General features: G+C 47.3%; 1 protein-coding gene across 1 annotated transcript in view; it reads left to right on the forward strand.

Moving 5' to 3' along the window:
- The first annotated feature begins 496 nt into the window (after positions 1-496).
- The window catches only part of GHR (growth hormone receptor), a 193070-nt gene continuing 171232 nt past the window's right edge, over positions 497-22334 (forward strand). Inside the window, exon 1 of the mRNA XM_084881674.1 lies at positions 497-923. The gene's annotated coding sequence lies outside the window, so the exon portion shown is untranslated. The remainder of the gene's footprint in view (positions 924-22334) is intronic.

Here is a 22334-nt window from a genome sequence, read left to right on the forward strand (position 1 = left end):
TGTGTGTGTGTGAGTGTGAGTGTGTGAGTGTGTGTGTGAGTGTGTGTGTGTGTGTGAGTGTGTGAGTGTGTCTGTGTGTGTGTGTGTGTGAGTGTGAGTGTGTGTGTGAGTGTGAGTGTGTGTGTGTGTGTGTGTGTGTGTGTGTGTGAGTGTGTGTGTGTGTATGTGTGTGAGTGTGTGTGTGTGTGAGTGTGTGTGTGTGTGTTGCCACCCCCACTGAGCAGGAGTTTGGACATTGGCTGAACGTGGGGAGAGGCAGTGCTGGTCGGCAATCAGGCTCCCTAAGCCGCCTCCTGGGGTTCCGCCCGCGCCCTGCCTGCGGGAGCGAGCTTTTCGGTGCGGGCCCCCCCCCCCCCCCCCTCCCCGCAGTGTAAGCACTGAAGGTCCTTTAGGTCCTGCCTTCTTTTTGGGAGCCGGTGGGCGGAGAGGAGGGCAGCGGCCTGCAGCTGCCAATATCTTCCTCTAGGCGGCGCCGCGCGGCCCGCGGAGGCCGGTGACACGCACTAACTCCAGTCCCCGCCGGGCAGCGCTCCATCCCGCTCCTCTCCGGCCGGACGGACGGACGGCGTCCCCGCGGCGGTCCCCACCGGCGGCCCCGCGATCCCGCTCCCTCCGCCCCTCCGGCGGCCCGGCCCGGGGCGGCGGCCGGCGCGCTGACCCCGCGCTCCGCGCCGCAGGTCCCACCCCGCCCGCCCGTCCTCCCCGCCGCCGCCCCGCCTCTCCAGCCTGACAGCCCGGCGCTGCCAGGCCGGCGCAGCCATGGGGAGAGGAGGCGGCCCGGGCGGCGGCGGCTGCAGCGGCGGCGGCGGCGGCTGCTGAGCCCGGCGGGGGGACCGGGCTGCGCCGCTCGCCCCGGAGCCCCCGCGCCCTCGGCCCCGGCGCAGACGCGACCCGCGCTCTCCAGCCCGAGGCGAGGCTCCGAGGTACTGGCGGGGTCCGGGGTCGGGCGGCTTCTCTCCCCGCTCCCTCCCGGCGGCGGTGCCGGGCGCGGGGAGGGGCCCGGGGCGCCGGTTGTTTATGGAAACGGGGGTCCGTCTCCTGGGCGCGCGGGGGGCGCCGCTCCCGGGCCACTGGGGCGTTTGGCGGGGCCCCCTCCTCCCCGCGAAGAAGTTGTTTTCTTTTCTGCTGGGGGTGGCTGTAACCCGATCCGTGTGTGTGCGTGTGCGTGTGCGTGTGCGTGTGTGTGTGTGTGTGTGTGTCGGGTGGGGGGACAGCCGGGATGCGGGGGCGCCCGGAGAACCACCCCGCCTTGGCACTCGCTCCGGCCGGGGCTGGCGGCGCCCGGAGGGGCTCTCCCCGCAGAGAGTTTCGGTGGAAAAGTTGAAAGTTTTGCGGGTGTTTCTGGGCGGCATCGGCCGCGGGGCTGGGGCGGGAGCGGCGGCTGCGGGGCCCGGAGGTCCGGGCCGCCCGCCGTGCGGTCTGCCCCGTGCCCCGCCCCGAGCGCACGGTCCGGGCAGAGCCGGCACCGGGCACCGGCCCGCGGAGCGGAGGGCACCGAGGCCGGCCCCGTCCTGTCCCGGGCAGTCGGCGGGGGTGGAAACCCGGCGAGCCGAGCTCCCCAGCCCCGGACAGACTCGGGGTTAGGAAATCCGGCTCGGAGTTTGACAGGAGCGTCCCAGGCGCCAGGGTCCCGAGGAGGGAGCGGGGCAGCCGCGCGTCGGGGGCGCTGGTGGCGCTCAGAGGGTGCCTGGCGGGGCACCCCCTGGAGGGTGCGCGGGGAAGAGTATTTGGGGGCGATCGCTTTCTCTACAACCCAGAGGGGACGCTTGTAGGGGCCGGGCGGGCGGCGGGAGTCAGTGGCCGGTGCGGGGTTTCTGTCCCCAGTGGGTGTCCGTGTGCGCGAGTGTGCGCCTGGGAGGCGTGGCGGCGCAGGAGCCTTAGGGGTGTGTGTGTGGGGGGGGGGGGCGCAGAGAGGTGCCACCTGCCTGTTGGTGACGCCTGGAGACCTTGGAATGGGCAGGGAAAGGTGACAGGAGGCCCCAGGGCTGGGCCAGGGCAGGAGTTCCTGCCTAGGATGGAAGTGCCAGGGACTTGGCAGTTCTAGACCCATTGCCTCTCAGGTGCAGAGGGCTAGGGGTGGCGGTGGCTTCTGGAACTCTCAAGAGACCCGCATAGGTGGGAGAGGGTTCTAGGAAATGTGCGTATGTGCGGGGACAGAGCCCTAGAGGCCTGAACCCCAGTCAGAGCTGCGGATCTGAAAGGGCTTGGGTGCTGCTGTCCATAGTGAAGACAAGATGTTCTCCGGAGTGTTTACCGTTAGGCGCCCTGGCATGTGTGCCCAGGAAGGCGCCCACCTTTCCTGGCAGCTGTGGTAGCTCTGTGCCCTGACCAACTGGGGTTCTAGGCTAGTTTCCACCTGGGTCACCCTGCACGGCCTTCTCCCTGGGGTACTGACGGAGGCACCTTGGAGGTAGCTGGTATTGAAACATTTCCTGAAGTTACCATGCTGGCTAGAAACCAAATAAAGTGATTTGGCAGACGGGGTTGTTGGTCCCACCTTCTCTGTGGCTGGCAATTCTGTTTCCTTTTGAGAGAAGCAAAGCTCAAGTTGTCCCGGATTGGATTTCAAGGGGTGGGCAGTTCTGTGTGGTTTCCCTTCGGACTGACCTGGTGAGCATCACTTGGGATGGAAGCCGACAGGCCTCATCCCCTCCCTCCCTGTACACTTTCTCCTTCACAGGGGTCTCAGGAGCGTTGGCGAGTCAGCCGCCAGCTCTCCTTGTGGAGTAAAGATATCAGAGTGAAATTGCAGTGTGGGGTCCCTGCATACCGCGGAGAGCCAGCACTTAATGGGCCAAGGTGTGAAATGCAGGTCTGTAAATGCAATGACAAAGTGCCGGCATAAGTACATTATTCTTTTCCCAACCGAGCACAACTCTGCCTTGCAAATATTTGTTCTAGGCAAGAGTTTGGGACTGTGTTTTTGATGACTGGTTTTTTAAGCAGCAGACTCCACATCATAAACCACTTGAAACATGGACGCTCAACGCCTTCCCTGTGCTCTCGGTGGCGCCTGTGCTAATGGACGTTTGCGGTGCTTGGTAACCCATGGGGTGGCCATGCCGTGCTTCTCGTTGGCTGAGGACACAATGTTTATAGCGTAAAGTAATAAATGGGGCCTCGTGCAGCCTGCTTCTGCCAAGGGCACGAAGCACCCCCACGTGGACACATCTTGAAGTTGGTCCAACTTGGCGGGCCTCTTTGGCTCTCCGCTGGTGAGCATGGTTAATGCAAAGACAAACCTGAGTGATACAGGGAGAAGACTGCCCCGCAATAGACGGAGCGGAGAAAAAGGCCTGGGCTTTATTTTTTTTGAAATCTGCTAACTCCGAGCTAAACCTTCCCTGCCATTCCACTGGTAAATTGCACAATTATGGAGATGTGGTTGGCTTTTAGAGAGCAAATTTTTTTTTAAAAAAAGCATGTCAATAATAGAAGTAACTTCTATTTCTTAGTGTGTTCATGTGTCGATCCAAACCACTTTTCCTTCTTTTTTTTTTTTTTTTTTTTTTTAATACACCCTGTGATCTCGTCGGTAATGATTTAAATAATACGAGTGTTCAAATCACCTGAGCACTTAGTGAATCTTGAATGGATAAGAACTGAGGCTTGGGGAGACAGGGGTCAGCTCTCTCCTCGTGGTGTAAACAAGGTGAGATGGGATGGCTTTCTGGCAAATGATTTTCTTCAGCCTGGAACAGTGTGGTGTAAATAATGTGCCCAATAAGATGGCTGACTGGGCTGATGACCAACTTCAGAGTTAACTCTGTCAGGTACATGAATTTCCACATCAGTGAAAGGGCCAGCCCGTCTTTCCTGGGACCAGTCAGGCGGGAATGTCTTTTCCTTGCTGGCAAGTCCATTCCAAGCAGTTCATTTTCAGAAAGTTCTGACTTGCACTGAATCAACATTTTCTGCCACCCATGGGCCTGCTGTCCAGCTGCTGGTGCCACACACAGTGGATCTTACCTCTTCCCTTCAGGTGCTGTATTGGAAAGCCAGCATGGTGCTCCTCCTTCCTGAATTCTTTTTGGCTATTTTTGTAGTCTTTCCTCACCCACGCGGGGTCCCACCCTTCTCGCCCCCACCGCTATGTCCTAGACTGCACATCCTCGCCACTTGCTCGTGTACCGTCTGAAAGCCAGATGTGAAATCCATAGCTCTGGACTCTACATCCATGAAGGCTGCTTAATATTTATGGGCTTCCTTTCTCACTGCCCTGTTTGCTAATTTTAAGCCTAGAAACACGATAACTCACTCTTCTCAGATGATTAATCATCCTTAGTCAAAACAAGATGATAATGGTTTTCAAAGATTTCTGTGTGCCTGAACTTTTTATAAACAAACCTATGGGGAGTAATTCTGCCATGGTCCACTGACTCTACATGCAATAGAAATAGCGACTTAATTTCTCTCCCTCAACGACTACCAACCCCTTAAATACCAGATGTAGAATGTTCTAAAGACAAGCAAATTGAAGCTGCATATTACAACCAGGTAGAGCCTACCTTATAAGGTATTCTTTTTTTTTTTTTTAATGTTTTTATTGATTTCAGAGAGGAAAGGAGAGGGAGAGAGAGAGAGAGATAGAAACATCCATAATGAGAGAAAATCATTGATTGGCTGCTTCCTGCACCCCCCACACTGAGGATTGAGCCTGCAACCCAGGCATGTGTGGGAATTGAACCCTGACTTTCTCGTTCATAGGTCGACACTTAGCCACTGAGCCACATCAGCTGGGCCTGGGGTTCTTTCTTCATACCACATGCCCACCTGTCAGCATTGGCTGGGACCATGGAGTAGGACGCTGCTTATCTTGTCATTCATCTGAGTTAACCAGCTGAGTGGGTAGGCTGTGAACTGGTCCAGGAACTCTGTTTGCCTGTGGATTAGGGCTGGCCGCTGCCCTCTGGGTAGGTTGTGAAAGCCCAGGGGTAGGTTGACATTCTCAAAAGGGCATGGGGCAGGCTTTGAAATCGCAAATCTTGCTTGTCTGATGGAATCTGAGTCTGGCTTTGCCATTTACCGCCTTCATGATCTCAGCAAATCAATTCCACTCTCGGAGCTTTATCTGCCAAATGGGGGTGGTGATTCCTACTTCACAAGGCTGCTGCCCTTTCAAGGAGCCAAACCATGCCTGGCAGCCTGGCAGGTGGGGCACACAGCAGGGGATGACCCTGCAGCACCTTTCTGAGGGGCTCTGAGAGAGGAAACTGAAACCTTCACTCCTAAAAGATCCGCCTGATACCACCTGCTGCTTCCTCCCCTCCTTTCCCAGCAAACCAAAGTCATGGCCTCAGTGAGTCCCTACCTGCTTCTGTTTGTGTACCAGGACCTCAGTGTTAGAGTCCACCTGCTCATGAACTGGCCCAGAGAAACGCCTGAGCAGGAGTTTGCAGGGTGAGAGAAAGAGTTTCCTACTGACTAGGCCAACCCAGAGGCAGGGAGCCCGGTGGCATGTAGGTTACAGATTAGGGCAAGTCCCATGATGCCGTGGGTTAGCGGTTCTGGTTCTACAGGCAGCTTACTAGTCAGAGGTGAGGTAAGGATAATGAATCTTTTCCTCGGGTCTGGAGGACAGTTCTGACCTCTGTTCCAGCACCCCTGTGGGATCATTCCTCCTGAAACAACTCAGTCAAGAGGTGATCTTTCACTCGCAGAGGTCTGGACCTGTGACCAGCAGTCAGGTCTGGCTGTTTTGCTGCTTGGGGGGTTGCTGATTATTGAGGGAAAGGCTAGGTCTTGAGGCACACACACACACACACACACACACACACACACAGAGAGAGAGACAGAGAGAGAGAGAGAGAGAGAGAGAGAGAGAGAGAGAGAGAGAGAGAGAGAGAGAGAGAGAGAGGTGGGGAGGATTTCTAAAGCTAGGACTTAAGCTGAATTTAAGCGAAGTCCTAAGGACCCTCAGTTTCACTGGAACTGTTGAAATTTTGCTCCTTCAAAAGGGGCTGCTGTCCAGAGATGAGTTGCTTGTGACATTTTCGCCAGGCTGCCTAGACCCGTGGTCAGCAAACTGCGGCTCTGGACCCACATGCGGCTCTCTGGCCCCTTATGTGTGGCTCTTCCACAAAATACCACGGCCTGGGCGAGTCTATTTTGAAGAAGTGGCGTTAGAAGAAGTTTAAGTTAAAAAAATTTGGCTCTCAAAAGAAATTTCAATCGTTGTACTGTTGGTATTTGGCTCTGTGGACTAAGTTTGCCGACCACTGGCCTAGACCACTGCCATACAACAGTGAAAGGTACACCCAGGTGATTATTGGTGACTTATGAAGTTTGGATTTAAGAATCAATACTAAAAGCCATTCCTGGGTACATATATTTGTCAGAGGGATTTCTATTTCCCGGTGTTGGGAGACCCTCCTTAGACAAGGTGGGACTTTGGGTAAGTTAAGGGACAGTCAAATGCTGGCCACTTGGGGAGTGGGGGCTGCGGTAAAAGGCCTCTCATGGTAAAGGGCAGCCTGTGGCGATGTGACTTAAGAACTGAGGACCCGGAGGAGTGCACACCAGAGCCTACACGTGTTTTGGTCCCTGTTAGAGTAACCTTCCCCCATCTAGGTCATGCTATCATATGAGCTTGTTTTCTTTTCTTCACGGCACTTATCACTGTCTAATATTATCTTGTTTATTAATTTGTTTTCCTGGGTTGTTTGTGTGTGTGTCTGTGTGTGTATGTGTGTGTGGGTCCATGTCCACTGACAAGAAATGTAAGCTTCCTAAAAGTAAGGACCTTTTCTATTCTGTTCACTTTATATCCTATAGGAAATCCTTAGCAGGTTCTGGTTGAATGAACGCATGCATGCATTTTAGAATGGAAATTTCTGTTAGCATTTTCCCAAACATTTGCTTCCCTTCCACACATCCCAAAATGTGTGGCTTTCGAGTGTGTCAGTTCCCATTGTATTTATAATTTGCTGAGATTTCTAAATGGTATGGAGTGAGGAGCTCTTTCGAGGAATCAAAAAATAATCCAGGACACCCATCATATCTCCCTGACAATATCTCCATGAGCTGATACACTCAGTAGGCACTTCTCTCCGTCAGCAAATATAGTCAGGAGTGATGTCTTGGTCTGGATTTCTCCCAGAAGCAGCCCACGACATAAGGATTCCGGTAAAAATTTATTTGGAGAAGTGAAATGAGGCTGGGCAAGGAGCCACTCACGTGTGCATTGTCAAGCAAGTTACAGCCCTTAAGAAGAGATGGGTGATCTTTTTGAAGTGAGTTTGGGAGCCCAGGCAAAACACACATCTTGGAGTCCTCTCATCCAAGGTGGAAAGAGTTAGAATATTTACCCACCAACTTTCCTCAGTCAGTAATTGCTGGTCAAAGCAGTCTTAGGGTGCTAAAGGGAGCCTTCAACCAAAGCGATGAGGGTGCTGGCAGTTAGAAATTAGTCAGTGTGAGGTTGTAGGGTGAGGGGATATGGTTGGGGAAGGGACAGGCAACTCGCACTGGGCTCATTTCCTATTTACAAAAAAAGTTATAAAGATGTGGAGTTTCTTGACCAGCTTTGCCCTGATGTTAACATCCATCACCATGGTGTACTTGTCCAAACGAAGAAACATTCATACACTATAAGTGAAATTTCTGATTTTATTCAGATTTTCTGTGTTTCCACTAATGTCCTTTTCTCTGTCCCAGGATTCAATCCAGAATATCATACTGCATTTAATATTACAGTTTTTAACCTCTCTGCATACACTTCTATTTGGACCCTCTCCTATGTTCAGTGAACTAGTCTTTGTCAGTAGATGGTAAATTCTATGAAAATATTGACATCCAGCATCGTGTGGGACACAGCGTATGTTCTCAAAGCAAAAGTAATGAGAACAAAACTTATTCAGTGGACATGTGTGTAGCTGAGCCTCCATCAGTTAGCTAAGAGATACTCAGAACAGTGTGACGGACTTAGAAGAACTTTGATTTTGAACATGTGTCCTAAACATCAAATGGGAAGCAGGACCCTCTAAGTCAGACACAGCCCAGTGCCTTCCGTGTGCCTGGCATTGTACGTGCATGTCACATTTCATCCTGCTGTGAGTCACATGGCCTTGAGGACCTTAGACAGATGGGATGAGGTACAGGGATTGTAAGGCACTTGCCCGGGGACTCATGGGTGGTAAATGACACAGCAAAGGTGACAACTTGGTTTCTGACTTTGAAGCCTGTCCTCTTACCGTTACAGTCAGTTACTCCTGCTCTTCTCCACTTGCCCAGCCTCTATCCTTGGTGTTAGGCCTGCGGTCTCTGACAAGTCTGTATTATTAACCCACATCAGATGTGGGCACCTGGTACATTTCATGTGAGCTGGATGAAGTTAACCTTCAATCTGTGGATTGTTTTCAAAGCCTACCTCACTTTGGTCAAACCTGCTATCTTGGTATCCACGACATTGACCACAAAGCTCTTCACAAAGATCTGCCAAGAATAAAGTTTTGATACAAGGCTGATAACAGGATTGGGTGAAAGCAGCTGTAAAGAGTAGGACGTTGATGTTGTATACTAATCCATGTATTTTATAATGTGTTTGAGTTTGGATTGCTGACCTCTGTTTTTCAGTCTTTCCATGGTCACCATTTTTTGGTGGGCTTTGTTTTTTAAATGCCACACGAGGGCTACAGAATATTTAATGAAATCTTGGACTAATCTCTGTACTTGCAATAGCCCAGAGGAAAATTACCTTGGTCGCCTTGCCACTCGGGCAACAAAACTCGAAGGAGAAATTCTTTTCAATCATTTGAGCTTTGACTGTGGATGGATATGCAGGCTAACCAGCGCTGAATTTCTCTAACCTCTAATTCTAAATTGAGAAGAGACTGAGCTTTATTTTCACTTTGATTACAAGTTGTGAGGAGCCTAGAGTTAGTATCTAATAACACAATCTATGTGGCACATGCGTTGCTGGATCAGAATGAGATCTATGGAGCTACAGAAGGACAATCATGCAGAAATGGTCTTCTATTTATTTTCTTAGAAGAAACAAGCTGGGATTGACTGCAAGGTATTCCCTTCAGACTCTCACGTTTAGAGCGTTGCACGTTTTTAAAAGGAGAAACAAGATTTCCTTGTTGAACATACGTATGACACTATTTATAATAAATGTCTATATTAAGTTGACATGGTTTTAAAGCACGACCTTTGACCCTTTGTACTTGGGATTGCAGGCACAATCTGTTAGCGCGGATTTGTAAACTGGGCCCCAGCAAGACCCCTCGGGTCCTGGGATGTCCAGAGGAGAGGCCCAGCTGGCGGCACTGCCTCCTCCCCGCCCCCCCCCCCCCGCCACCACCACCACCACCACCACCACACCCCCACGCCCCTGCACAAGGCTCTGCTTCTGAGAGAGTTACATTGAAAGAACAGCCACTCTTAAAAACGCAAGCAAACGAAGATGCTTAAGCCTGCTGTCTATTTCCTACGTCACACAGACTGCTTTCTGACTGCCTCTCTTAAGGAAGCCCTCAGATTTCTAGAGGAAAAAGCACGTAGCTGTTCCGTGTCCAAGTTCAGATTTACTTTTCGTAGCTGCTAGATGTGAGCTCCAAAGGACTGTGTGTTTTCTGCTTAGCAGACACTCAATAAATAGGTTGCTTCACTAATTACTGTTATGTGGGCAAGGTTAAGGGGATGCTTATTATGACTTATTATGACTATTATTTATTATACCAAAGTTCATTTTCATGCTATATTATTAAATCCCACACAAGATTCCTGGGATTTAGCTCATTACACATTTGGTGAAACATATGACATGAGGAGGTTAAATAATTATACAAAGCCCCTCAGTAGGTAAGTAACACAGTCCAGATTGAAATACAGATATTCTGCCCGGCCAGTATGGCTCAGTGATTGAGCATCGACCCGTGAACCAGGAGCACATATACCTGGGTTGAGGCTTGATCCCTTAGGAGGCAGCCAACCTATGATGTTTATCTCTCATCGATGTTTCTATCTCTCTATCACTCTCCTTCCCTCTAAAATACAATAAAAGCATATTTAAAGCAAAGAAACAAATAAATAAAACACAGATCTTCCTAATTCCAAATGTGTCCAACTCTCCTGCTTTTCACTACTGCCCATGGGGTGCTTTTAAAAATAGGTGCGCAAATTCTTTGGTATTCCTTCCTTCAAGAAGTGCAATCCAAAGTCCCTCCCTTGGAGAGCGGGCTGGACTTAGAAGCTTATTGCTAACGAGCAGAGGAAAGCAGAAGTGAAGATGTGCAACTAGGTCACTCAAAGGCCAGTCTGTGGCCTCTGTCTCAGTTGTCCTTCAGCTCCTTCACTCGAGAGAAAACCAACTGCCATGTATCGAGCGGCACTCCGAAGGGGCCCACGTGGAAAAGAAACGAGGGAGTCCTGAAATATGGTAGCAACCATACTTGGGTAAAAACTGCTGTTTGAATTTTAACCCTGCTATTCTGGTTTCCGCACTCACTTACTTGCTTAAACAATAGGGAGTTGCCTCAGCTTCCAGATTGAGACCTGGAGGCTAAGGCAATTTTTCTGTGCCTATGGACCAGGACCACAGGAGATTGATTCCCACTGACTCAGTAGCTTCAGGAGTAGAAACTGCAGATAACCTTTAGAGATTAACCGCTCAGCTCTGCTTCTGTACTTTCTGCTTTCGCAAGACAGGGCCACATTCCAGTGTCTAGCAGAATGTGTCTGGGAATGACCCTGCAGGCTGTTCCCAGCATTTAGAATTTAGAATTTAGAATTTAGAACAAAGGAAAATTCTTGTGACTTAGACCTTTAAAAGGACTGCCTACACCTGGAATGGTGTGGTCGTGAGTGTGGCCACCTGTGTGCTGTGCTCTCTTGGCTGTCCTGGCCAGTTCAATAAATCCTTGCCTGCTTTTTTAAATCAATCGTCAGCCTCCAGTGGACTTATTTTGAACCCAGGGTTCGACCCCACAACAAGTCCCACCACCGTGTGGTAGGAAGAACTCGGGCCCCCAGAACAACAGCCACTGTAAAACTGAAGCCTGTTGCAGCCACCATAACAGGGACCTTGGAGGTAGAGCTTTCCACGGTCCAACCTCAGAGTGACTACAGCACCTCCCACCTAAGGTTGTCTGCAAGCTCATGAAAAACCCTGCACCTCAGACACCCAGCCAAGCCTCCTCTGGCCCCTGCACTTACCCTGTAAGACAATACATGTTTGTTGTTTTAAAATGTTTTGTTTGGGATTCATTTGTTATGCAGCAGAAGAGGGCTAAGGTAGCCTAATACCTTGACCATTTTTAAAAAAACAAATTGTCTTAATGTTATTATATCTCAAATTTTTTGAAATATTCATACAACAAGGAAAAATTTCCAGAGAAAATCATGCTGCTGAATGTAAGTAGTAAATATGAATGCCCGATTAACACAACAGTGTAATGACTTCTCTGGGATTTGGGACTTTGTAGTTCAAAGGACAGCGGCTTTAAAAATCCATGATTTACAAAGGAAGGATGTGAACAATAACCACGTTGCTGAAGATAGCATTTTGAACTTTCAAAAGCATCCTCCAGGGGAAACTCAGGAAGTATTCTGTTTGGCAGGTTATCGCACACGATCTTAAATGATCCTGCACTTTACATGATTTACAATTTTAACCTCTTCCCTGGCAACTTTACTCGGCTCACAGGTCAAGCCATTTCTTGGTTTGCCCTGCCCAAAAAGTGGCATTAACTCCACTTTATGGCCACTTGCAGTTTAATAAGTTACTTTGTAGATGGCTTTGGGATATAGCGCCATAATCTCAATTTAAGGATGGACTCTGAAAGCTGGAGAGAGAGATATTTAAAGTATAAATGTAAAGGACATATTGAGGTACTGAATTGGGGGGTCACTTTAAGTCCTTAGAGAAGATCCTAGGTGACTTGCCTTTGTGTGTGTGTGTGTGTGTGTGTGTGTGTATTTTATATACACAAATATGACATATATATGTGAAAGTGATTTTTTTTTCTTATGTATTTACAAAGGGATTTATATGAGTTAAGGAATTCATTGATGAAGCAGATGTGGCTAGTTCTTGTGTGGAATTCGGAGTGAATATACGTAGAGATGCTGTTTCCCTGGCTCACATTGAAGAACCCAGATCAGACCCTCCTAGTACTCCTTTTCAGTGTTTTCCCCTCCATGCAGCTTATACCCTGAGTCCTCAAAGCTACCTTTCATATTGAGCTGGCCTTCTTTGTGCCTCTTGATCTTGATTCATGGTTTGTGCTGTAGGGAAGGATAAAGATGAGTATTGATAGCCAGAGTATAAAAATCCATCATTACCTTAATTCATTCATTCACTCACTCACTTATTAATTCAATTGACATTTTGCCCAGCAGAGCAATGGTCTAGGCGCTGGGTCACTAAGATAAGCAATTTAGGACTAGCTTCTGCCTTATGGGAGTTCGTGGTCCAGGATGGAGAAAGACATTAACCAAGTGTAATTAAGAACTGCCGTGAGTCATGTGAAATCAAGGTATAAGGGGACCTCATCCAGGTTGGAGCTTGGTGGTGAGGGAAGGGATATAGAAAGTCTTCAGCAGTAAAGCAGGAGGGAGAGGGAAGAGCAGCCTGGGCGGAGGGAAGGAGAGCCAGCAGGTCCCCAGTGCTGTTGAGAGCTGAGAACAAGCAGTGGTCAGAGTTCAAAAAATGGGGAAGGAAGGCCATTATCTGAGAAGAGTCCCGAGAAGCAGGCAGGGGCTCTATCTTACACAGTGTTGAAGCCTGAGTTACAGTCTTTGTTGTAAGAACGATAGGAAACCTTGAAAGCTTAAAGCAAGGGAGTGACATAGTCAAGTCTGCATTTGAAGCAGTTCACCTGGCTCTAATGTGAAAATTGGATGGAGGAGGGGGAAAGAGTTGTTGAGGGAGATGGATTGTGAGTCTGTTGTGAGCCAGAGATGTTGGTCTCTTGGACCAGGGGAGTGGTGATAGGGAGAAATGAATAGATGTACTATTATGTATGGTAATAGATTTGCCACTTATTTGTGAAGTAAACTTGATCGGACTTAGTGCTGACTTGGACATGACTGGGTGAGGGTACCACGGGTAACTCCCAGGTATTGGGTTAAAGTGAATCTGGAATCCTGGAGGGTGGCCCAGTACAGGTTTAGAGAAAGGTTTAGTTGGGGACATTTTGAATTGGAGGCCTTTTTAAAGACATCCACAAGGAAATGCAGTGCTATCTTGGGTCCTAGGTCAGCTGAGATAAGAAATTGGAAGTCAGTGGCTTACACACAGCACCGAAATCCAAAGATAAGTGAGATCATAGACAGGGTGAAAATGAAGTGAGAACGGAAAGCACAGGTCTGAGCCACAGGGAACTCCAACATTTAAAAGCGAAGTGGAGGAGGCGACAAATACGAGTGAAAAATGGGCCAGAGTAGATGCATTACAGAAAGAAGCAAATTTTTGTTTGTTGGTTTGTTTTAATGTAAGTGTAAGGGCATTATTGAGCTATAATTGCAATAACCTTGTGTTAGCTTAAGATCACCTTGGTGATCTGGTATGTGTATACATTGTTGAGTGATCACCACATTAAGGTTGGTTAAACACCCATCACATGTCACAGTCGTGGTGGTGTGTGTGTGTGTGTAGAACATTTAAGATCTGCTCTACCAGAACATGTCTGGTAGACAATACAGTATTAAACTAACTGAAGCTTTTCCCTCGATGGCATAAAAGAAACAGGCAACCCTTTGATACTCTCATCACCAGTTGGAGATGGGTCCTGATGACCAGTTTGCTAAGCCCTCACTTACTGTCAACTGTGACCTAAGTGATCCTCCCCTTCGGTAGCTAGATCTCAGCGTGTGTTTCCTCTGAACTGGTCCTAGTCGCTGACATTTCTGTTTGGCTTTGATTTCTGCGCTTTCGTGGAACTTGAACCCTGATTTACACGGAGTAGAACTCTGTGAAAATCCTCCAGTCATCCATGGAGCAAGTTCTTACTGAGGGGTGCCTCACCTCTCTGGAAAGGGAGGGCCTGACAAGCCCTTTGCCTTCGCCGAGTGTCTGGTCCAATGTCAGTGTTGCATGACAGTCACTGGATTTAGGAAAAAGGGACTCTAGCATCGAAAACTAATACTTCTGCTGGGGAAGTATTTGAAATAGTAACAAACTACATCTATGGAAACCTAAAACACTAGTTCACTGGCAAAAAGGTAGCATTGCAATCAGAGTTTTCTTACCAGCGTGCTGGGATAAGCTGTGTGTGTCGTCTCCTGCTCGCTGCAGGCTGCTTTAATCTCCGGACCGCCCTTTCATTTTACTGGGTTCCAAGTCTGGCTACACATTGGAAGCACCTGAACGCTTACCAAATAATCTGATTGCCCTGGGAGGAGGGGGCACGCAGGCACACTTTCAAAGCATCCAGGTGGTCCTTTTTCCTTTTTGTTCTTGAAGCCAGGGCCGAGACTGCCTGGAGGAGGGCCCGTCTGGAAATGCAGCGGTGAGTTTTCCTCTGCACTTGGGTACAGAGCCTCCTTATTTATTAAATTAGTAGCCAACATTTGGGGGGCGGGGGAGATTGTCAGTTTCTCTTGGAAAAAAATGGAAAGATTGGGCAACAATTGGGCTTTTATTTCTGAGTGGCAAAAATTCAACCAAGTAAACCACAGTTTCTGCCGGGACCACTTCGTTCATTGGTGTTACCTTCCTGGCTCGGGGCGGCCTTTTTCATTTGTGACACTGAACTAGATGGTCTGAAAAGTCTCATGAGTATCTGAATGGCTTATTTCCAATGCCAGAAAACCTATGGCAAACACATTGCACCTTGATCTATAAACTAGTCAAAGGGGACTTCGTCTTTGAAGACAGAAAAGTACCAGATCAGGTGGAGGGGAGATAGCGACCCCCACCCCATGCTACCTGTAGAGGCTACCTGTGGGGGGGGGGGGGGGGATTAGGGGAGGAGGCAGCAGACGATTAATTCACTTTCCGGGGATTTTTAATGACGCTCCCCTGCCCTTTTGCATTCTTTCCTGTTCGGGAGCTGGGTCATTAGGTGGGATGTGTCTGGCTCTCCCCGGGGAGCGAAGAGGCCATTGTCAGGGCTTTGCACACTTCTTCCTGTGCTGCGTGCGGAAGGCTCCTGGGTCCTGGCCCTCCTTCCCCTTCCGCGTGGTTCCTGCTGTGTGGCTGCCTTAGAGCAAGTACCTGCGACTGGGGAGCGGGGGGGGGGGGGGGGGGGGGGGGGGCGCGGGGGGGGGCTGCTCTGTGTGGCTAATTGGCAGCTGCCTGGAATGAGATTTAATGGGCGTGTTTGAATGAATAGGATTTTGCTTTATGCAGGTTGGAAAATATGTACCGTACTTGATTTGCGTAGGGCCTTTTGCCCAGGTGGATAGTCCTTTTTCTATTAAAAAAAAAAAAAAATCTACATATCAACCTGTTGATATGTGCTATATATGATAACAATATGAAACGTATATATGATAACAATATGCTACACGTCCAGCATGTTCCAGGTGCTTCACATAAATATGCCATTTATTCCTCACAGTCATCTATGAACGCAGGTGCTATTATCATTCCTGTTTCATACATGAGGCACATCGAGGTTCCAAGCAGCTATTTGCTTTCCCATATTTCAAAGCTACTGAGATCCATGAACCTGTATTACCAGACCTCTGTTAGTCGTTTTTGGCCCATTCAGATGTGTATTTGGTTTTGCCAAAGATAAAACACACTGTCATATATCAAAAATGACTTTTTTCCCTTGTTCCTTCGGTTATGGCGCTGGATATGTTGTTATTGTCTGTGATGCTGTTTACACATGATGGGTTACTGAATCCCATGTAACTTCAAAAGTTCTTCATTTAAGCTTATGGCCTATATTTCCCACCTTTAACTTAAAAAAGCGGCACTGATAACCCAAGCAAATTGCTTACTAACCATAAAACCCTGGGCCTCTCTGCCCCAGTTTTCCTGTTGGGAGAATGGAGGTTATACTGTACTAGTAGCCCTGCACACGAATCCATGCACCAGCAGCTCACCAGTGGCTTGCTGCCACCCTCCAGTAGCTCTCTGCTTGCTGCCCCACCCTCCTGTAGTTCCCCTGCCCCTCCTTCTCCCCCCACCCCATAGCTTGCTGCCCTGCCCGCTACTGTAGCTCTCTGCTGCCTGCTTATAGCTCCCTGCCCCACCCTCCTGCTGATCCGTGATCCATGACCATCTGCATATTACATCTTTACTCTATAGCAGTGTTTCCCAACCTTCTCTCATGATGAGAATCACCTGGTGGAGTTGTTAAAACACAGATTCCTGAATCCCAACTAAGAAGTGCTAAACTAGAATTTTTGGGAACATATAGGTAAAATTGTATACTTAACTAGTGCTCTAAGACAGATTTTATATACAGAGCACTAAGTTAGGTATGCAATTTTACCTATATGTTCTCAAAAATTCTAGTTTAGCACTTCTTAGTTGAGATTCAGGAATCTGTGTTTTAACAACTCCACCAGGTGATTCTCATCATGAGAGAAGGTTGGGAAACACTGCTCTATAGGATACCTAACCTCAGCCCGTATGGGCGTTCCCAGGGCCCAGTGTGATAATCAGCCACAGTGCATTCCCCAGCACCAGAAGGTGCCCATGTGTGTCTCAGGTACTGCTGCAGCTACTGCCATGTGGTGTGTGAGATGAACATACTTTTGCTTAAAGACAACTCTCCATGGAGGGCTTCCCACTTTATAGACGTAATCTATTCCAGGTTTTCAGACTGGTTGGGCAATGAGAATGCTTTGTCCCTGACACCCAGGCTGCAGATTGATTTCATGTTCCCGCTCATTTCTGACAGTCTCCTTCCTCCTGTGCTGTCTCAAGGCAGTTGCTGCTGAGTGCCTCCCCATGTGGACAGACTGACTTCCCCCCGGGAAGCCACATCTTGTCTTCATGGCTGAGAGGTCGCTTACCTGTGGCTCAGCCTCCACAATAAGTTGACACACGAAGTGACTGTCCTTGCACAGCTCATGCCAACTGGTCAGGGAAAGTTTTGTGAGGAGCGGGAGGGGGTGGGAGCATGGTATCTCTGGTCCGTTCAGTAATTTACATTATGACTTGAGCCTGTCCGTCATGGTTGTATGTGTGGTTGTGTGCTTGGCATAATTGTCTGGATGCTGTGGCAGAAATAGCTGCCTCTAAAAAATAAGAGTGAGAACAGTGTCCACACTCTTCTTAGGCCCCTGTCCCTGTGTGCATATGTTCACGCCTGGGTGTATGCATATGCATACCTATGTATGTGAATTTTAATAGGTGGTTTGTGTACAGGCTCACTAACACTCATGCTCCGCACAATTACCGCAGCGAATTCAACCATGACAGCAGTTACAAAACAGCCAAGAAATTAAAATTGTCCCCAGAAAATACTTGTGCTGCCTAAGAAGCTTTTTTTGTTTTCCATATTGTGGATAAAAATAAACATTTGTTTGAAAACAGCTTTCTCATAAAGTTCTCCGGTTAGCGCAAATAAAACCAAAGTTTATTAACTCTTAATCTTATGGGGTTAGTGAGGGATAAACGCCCTGAGCTCTGTAATCTCTCCTGCCCTCTTTAAAGGGTTGTGAAAAAAAACTTAGGAGTTTTTGTTTTTAAATTAGTGTGTTAGTTTCAGGATAATCTCATCTTTTAAGGGTTACTACAAGTTTTAACTCTTGCTTGTTCAGATTCAGTTAACACAAATTTCTGCTTTAAGGAGTTTTTACTGCCAGCCTCTTCAGTAAGTTCCAACTCAAAAGGAAATGAGGCCAAACTAGAGAAACTATATGAATAATGTCCCTCCATACCTGTTTTCTGCAGTAATAAGGCTTTTGACTACGTCAGACATAATAATGAATATGTTTATATCGGGTCTAGTAATAATGAATATGTTTATACTCCGTGCAAAGGCTAAATGCCCTTCTTTGTTACCTGTGCATTACAGCACAAACACATCTCCCGCACGTGTTGCAGGCAAAGGCTTTCCGTCAGCTTTGCTCCCTGGTGTGAAATGCTGGACAGGGAGAGCCGTAGTCTAATCATGAGAAATTTCACTCCCTGTCATTTACGAGATCCGGTGAGCAAGGAAAGACGAAATGGAAAGACCAGGAGTGTGACACGGGCTCAGTGACCTCAATGGGCTAATTCTTTGCTTGCTAGCAGGCTGGAGACTTGATAAGTTATCTTAACGCAATAATGACGTCCTAGCTTTCTGAAGTTCAAACTACTCCATACCTTCCACTCTGAGATGGACAGCATGAGAAGTGGAGGGATCATGGGCTTTAGGCCTCCATTCAAATCCTGCTCTGGCATGTTCTAGCCATGTGTTGTATGGACTGGATGTTTTGTGTTCCCCTCAAAATCATATGTTGAAGCTCTAACCCCTACTGTGTGCCTGGATTTGGGGATAGGGCCTGTGAGGAGGTGTAGGGCCCTAAATCAACAGGGCTAGTAAATTTATAAGAAGAGGAAGAGACACCAGAACTCTCTTTCTGACATGTGAAAACATAGTGAGAAGGCGGCTGCCTGCAAGACGGGAGGAGAGCCCTCACCAGCAACAGGTTTGGCTGGCACCTTGATCTTGGACTTCAGCCTCCGGAGCTGTGAGAAAGATCTTTCTGTTGTTTAAGCCACTCAGTCTGTGGCATTTCTGTATGGCAGCCTGAGCAGACTAGTATAGCGTGGAACTAAGTTACTCAAATTTACTAGAGGTATTAGTAAATTGCTTAAAATTGCAAATCTCTAGCCATATAAGCTTTTTCATCACCCTGCAAAATGGTTTTATTGTGAGTTTTATTTTTTACTTTTTAAAATCTTTATTGTTGAGTGTTACATAGGTCTTCTTCCCCCTCCCCAATTAACGTCTTCCAACCGTGTTGTGAGTTTTAAATCAGATGCACATGTACTTGTGCCTCGTGATGCTGAGCCACAGAAGGCACTTACCGTATTTTCCTGCGTATAAGACGACCCCCTAATTTTACAGTTAAAACATAGGTTTAGGCCTATATTCGCTGTATTAGACTGCCCCCCACTTTCGAGGCAACACCAGTTCTTTTTTTAATAGACCGCCTCTCTGACTCTGGCCAATCTGACCAGGATTTTTACTAGAACACAGTGTACAGATTGGCCAGAGTCAGAGAGGCTGTCTATTAAAAAAAGAACTGGTGTTGCCTCGGATGTGGGGGGCAGTCTTATACAGCGAATATAGGCCTAAACCTATGTTTTAACTGTAAAATTAGGGAGTCTTCTTATACGCAGGAAAATACGGTAAACTTGTTTTTGTTTCCAGGAAGTTTGGAATGGATTTTAATTGTGCAAACAGTTTGCAATGGCTTCACCTGCTGTTGGGATAGTCCTATGGCTGGTGCAGTAATTTTGCACAGTAAACTTAGAGATTTTTATCTGCAGGTTGCTGAATCTGCAAACACCATTGACCAGCCTAAAAGCAATACAAAGGTCTTCCTATAGTTAATAGTCTATAGATTCCTAAGGAATCTGGAAGAAACCAACTGTTTAAGAATGAAGCTATATCAATGATAATCATTTGAGTGCCTGTCAGTAAGGAACTAATTATCTTTTATTATTTATTAATAAAAACCAAACTGGCATAATTAGGCTCTGGTGAGTTTTCTCCAGTGGCCTTCTAGCACCTCATTCAGTATCACTTAAGAGGCACAGAAAGGCTTCTGCGTGCCCCAGTAGATCCCAGGATCTGCAGCAGCCCCACTCCACCCTCTCCTCTCCTCCCCTTCCCCACCCGCTCCACCTTTGGTCATGCAGGTCCTCACCAAGGAGGATGCAGCTGGGTCTGTGAGCATGGATGGGGTTGGGGAACAAACTTCACTTAGCCAAGCTTTGCCTTCTCCCCTAACCTCCCTGTTGACCACACTGGGCCAGAGTGACCATTTCCTAAGCTCAGACCGTATTTTATTCATCGTCTGCACAAAATTCTTGACTGGTTCCTAGCACCCTTAGAATAAGTCAGAGAGTGGCCCCATTTGTCATCTTGCAGGTGCTAAGACTCTGCTCTCTACTGTGCCCCCCTTACATAATGACCAGCAGTGCCGTTGTCATTTCCTTAGGGAGGCCTTCCCTGGCCGCCCTTGACAGGTTCTGTGTTTATGTGTGCAGTTCTTTATCATGTTGTCTTCTTCCCAATAGTTCATCAGCACTGTGAGGGTGGGCTGGTGTGTGTTTGGGCTGCAACTCTACCTCCAGCACCTAGCTCAGAGGGAAACAATGGCATGAAGGTTTGCCCAGGGAAAGGACGGGAGTATCTACCCTGAGGGAAGCACACGGTGCTAGCAGGAAAGACTCGGGGCACCTCGTTGAGAAAAATGGAAAAGCAGAGGGTATGAGTATTACTGCCTTTAAGATCAACTCCAAGTCGGAGACCTAAGAGGTGATAGAAATAATCCCTAAGATGTGCAGGTCCTGCCAGAGGCATGGGGCCGGGGACCAAGAACTGTTTCTTAAGAAGCAAATTCTGATGAAGCTGTTCAGGACCACATGTTGGAAATAGGGTCTTAGAAATGAATGTCAAATACAATGTTCCCATTTCCAACCAGCTACAGACACTGGCTTGAACAAGGAAACTGGGAAGTATTCTGTATAGAACTGGGAAGTTCTACTTGAATGGCTGGGTTTTTCTTGTCGTCTGCTTTGGTCATGACAATAACCCAGGCTCTTTGGAGGTCAGGGAAGAGTTCCATTGCTCAGTAGGCTCATGCTAATGATGAAATAATTTCTTATTGAAATAACTTACTATTTAAATTAAGTATAATCGTACTTGTTTCGGATGTTTTGTTTTTACTTTTGCATCAAAAAAGGATGTCATGGGAGCAAAATATTAGATCTTAATAATTCAGATATAGACTGACACTTTATCAAACTATGTCAGTTAATTATTTTTCCACACAGGAAGTCTATTTTCAAATAGGTAATGGGATTACCCAAATGTTTACTTTATGAAAAGTTACAGTCAGTCCTCATTCTTGGTTCTTCCTTTGTCTCTGCCTCGTTAGGGTTATAAAACTGAGTACTTGGTTTTAGATATGATGACATTGTGTGTGTGTGTGTGTGTGTGTGTGTGTGCTTGTGTGCATATGAGTGTGTGTGTGTACATGTTTGATAACACACATCTATACATAGGGAGATCCTCAAATCCAGAAATGATGGGAGGCAGAAATATCAGCACTGCCTTGCATGATTTTATGTTGAAGAAGTATAGCTTCACTTTAAAATGCATTACTGAAATGGAAACTAGAATGTGTGTGTGTGTGTGTGTGTGTGTGTGTGTGTGTGTGTGTGTGTGTTGGGGGAGAAGGGGAGGTAATCTATATACAGACAGTCCTTGGGTTACATCGGATTTGATTTAAGTCATTTTGTGGTTATGTTGCCATCTCTGATTTACTTATAAAAAAAAGTTTCATCATTTTGACATATGTACATATGTGCTTTTATGTTTTTATTATTTATTTACCACAAGTAAAGGTCAGGAATTGTTATCTTTCTTTTAATTTTTTTTTTTTTTTTTACTGTTTCACTTCATTACTGCTGTGTATGTGCTCCATGTGAGTGACGTAGGTGCTTACGTAGGTGGGTTCCGACTTAGAGCGAAAATCGCATTATGTCGCACGGTAGGAACAGGCCTCCAATGTAACTCAAGGACCTACTGTATATAAAAGCCTAAGTGACTGGCCAATTGGCCAACCAGCCAGTAGCTATGACGTGCACTGACCACCCAGGGGAGATGCTCAATGCAGGAGCAGAAACCACAGGCATGGAAATGTGAAACAGACTGATGAATCTCAGAGGGTGGTGGGAGGGGAGAAAGAGAAGGGTGAGGAGAGATTAACCAAAAATCTTAGATGCATACTAGAGGCCCAGTGCACGGATTCATGAACCAGTGGGGTCTTTAGGCCTGGCCTACAGGGATCAAGCCAAAACCGGCTCCCTGACATCCCCTGAGGAGTCATGGATTGTGAGAGGGTGCAGGCTGAGGGATCCCAATGATGCACGAATATGTGCACTGGGCCTCTAGTACTTAAAATAAGGTCTTAATGGGAATTGGCATATCCTTTTAACTCAAACCGTTGAAAACAAAGAAATTGCCAGAAAATAATTAATGATATCTTAGATTCAATATTATGCTGATTAATATTTTAAGACTGTATTATGAAAAATCAGGGGGTGATTTATAATTTTCAGGCTTACACTGTAATTCCTGAGAGATTGTGATATTTATTTAACCTTTTCTTTATTTAATTTAAATAAAATTACTGTCATTTCTGTAAGCATTTATATAATGATGTTTTGCTTACTTTTCCATAAAAAATTATTAAGATAAATAAGG

The sequence above is a fragment of the Pipistrellus hanaki genome (assembly GCF_964339955.1).
Source record: "Pipistrellus hanaki genome assembly, chromosome: 4".
Lineage (NCBI taxonomy): Eukaryota > Metazoa > Chordata > Mammalia > Chiroptera > Vespertilionidae > Pipistrellus > Pipistrellus hanaki.